Below are 2,487 nucleotides of genomic sequence, written 5' to 3'. Positions count from 1 at the left end.
GTGAACGTGCCCGGGGACGGCGCTGCGATGCTCCGACCCACCCGAGGATAAAGGACTTCTCAGCCTGCGCCGTCCTGCGCTGCCCCGAGCGGGGCCGGGCTCCTCCTGCTGCTGCGTTCAAGGAAAGACTTTATATTTGATAAAAATAAAACCTAGTTTTAAAAATACTGAGGGTTGTTGAATTCTCACCGTGTGAGGATGGTCTTTGCTTTTGAACAAAGATGTGGGGTTTTGTGACCTTGCCCTTATCTTCCCAAATTCGGTGCCTGGGGCCAGGGGAAGGTACCCGTGCCGGGGTAAGAAGAGCAGAGCCGAATCTCCCGGTGCTTTTCCAGCAGCGGGATCTGGTGGAGGTGGTTTTGGCCCGTTGCCGGCTCTGTAGTGTCCTTTCCCATCAGCAGAGGGAGGCCGGTCCCTGGCTGGCGGCCGGCCAGCTGGGAAGCCAGCCTGGGCCACCTCCGTCTGCATCCCAGAGGGATGTGTAAGTGGGAGAACGAGGTCTGGACAAGAAGCGCCAGGAAATGAAGAAGCCCTTTGGGTGACAGAAGAATGAAGGGGGAAAATTAAAAAAAAAACAAAAAAAAAAACCAACCCAAAAAGCGATGAGGCTGTAGGAAGGGGTTTAATTTCCAACCTCTGGCTTGCAGAGCAGGATGGTCACGTACATTTATGGTTTCCATCAGTGGGTCAGTCGCTCTGGCTGTGCAGCGTGAAGGTAACCACATCGTCGGAAAGTGATTGATGTGAGGTTTCCTGTGAAATTACGGCGCTGGGTACATCTGGGAGCGTGTGTTCGGGGGGAGGAAGGGACGCGTGGCGTTGAGCTTGGGCGGGCGCTGGAGGAAGGATGGTGCTGCCGGGGCAGAGAGGAGGGTCGGGTGTGTGGGGTTGGGGTTCAGGGGGTGTTTTCTGGGGCTTCTGAAATGGGGGATTTTTTGGTTTCGCCAGCCCAGCTGCTCACAGGTCAGAGGTGTTGCTTTTCCACAATAAACACTGGGTCGCTCTTAGTCGCTTGCTGGTTTTTCCACCCTGTTTGGGGGTTGTGCGTTGCCCTACGACTGGGACAAGGTGGGATACGGGCGCTCGGACGTGACACCTGACAAACAGACAAACCGGCCCAGCGGTTCCCTTTCTCGCTCCCTCCTTTTGGTTGGTTAAATCTCAAATTTGTGGAGGCATTCCTTGCAGACAGCAGGGAGAGCGCTCGCTCGAAGGGGGAGTCGATGGAAATCCTGGGCTTTCTGCGGAAGGCACCACGGCGCACGGGGCCACGGTCACATCCTGAGCTGGATTTCACGTGGAATTAGTTGGCAGATCAAAATCTTTCCAAAGAAGTGAGACCTTTTCCCGGTAAGCCAGGCATCGGCGGGGAGCAGATCTTTCTTTGGTGGGTTTATTATTATTTTTTTTTTTTTTTTCCTTCGCGTTTGGCTAGGCCAGGTTCGTTATTTGTTTAGTGACGCAAGGTTCCCCGGGTACCCGAGCTGAGAAACAGGCCAGGCCCTTTCCTTTTAAAATCATAGCAAATAAATAACTTAATTGTGCAAACAGCACAGGGCAGCTGCCCGGGGCCGGTGCGGTCACGGCCCCGTTGTGAGCCCCCGGGAAGCATCCACCGGTGAGCGCAGCCGCTCTCCCGCCCGGGGAGGCACCGCCTGACCTAAAACTCACATCGCGACACTTTGGCCTGGCTCGTTTTCAAGCAAATAGGTACAATTTTAGCCGATCCCAAGTATATATATATATATTTTTTATTTCGTTGCGAAATCCCGTCTGCCCAACAGAGCGCTGCTGTGCCGTGACATTTATTAAAAAACAAACAGCAAGAGAAACTACGTGTTTACTTTCCAAACTCGGCATTTATTTTATAACAGTGCCATAGCTCAATATGGATATTTTAATTTTATTTTTTTTTTCCGACTGGCTGAGTTTCGTGAACTTTAAGTAAACAGGAACGGGTTAGTCAGCCAGCTACTTAATCGGCTGATGGTGTTTTCATTAAGGGAATTAAAAGCACTGGGTAGAGGTGGGTTAGTTAGACATACACGGCTAAAAAAGGCTCTCAATCCCAGAGCAACTCAGCTGCCGCCTCCCGTGTCCTTATTACCCTTCAGCCCAAACTGCCTCTGCCAACACCAGAGACTGCAGCAGCCTGTGCGCCGGGGGAAAACACATCAGCCCCAACAAAACAGACACGGAACCGGCCCCAAATCCTCTCTTTCCTATATATATATATGTATGTATAGCTATAACTGTGTCTCATGAAGTGTAGTAAGAGAATAAAAGTTTTATATTATTTACATCCACTTCTAGGAAGGGGTGGGAGGGATTTATTTTTATTATTTATTATTATTATTAACGGGCTTTGCTATGGTGCAGCCCGTGAAACTCCTCTTCGGCACACGCAGCAGAAACCCAGCGTCACGTTTCCCCGGTGGGGGTGGGACATTCGGGGATGGGAATGGGGCTGGGGATGGGACCGATCGG

This window comes from Charadrius vociferus, unplaced genomic scaffold (genome assembly GCF_000708025.1).
Source record: "Charadrius vociferus isolate BGI_N301 unplaced genomic scaffold, ASM70802v2 scaffold783, whole genome shotgun sequence".
Lineage (NCBI taxonomy): Eukaryota > Metazoa > Chordata > Aves > Charadriiformes > Charadriidae > Charadrius > Charadrius vociferus.
The sequence above is the reverse complement of the archived record's forward strand: the minus strand, read 5'-3'. Positions refer to the sequence as shown.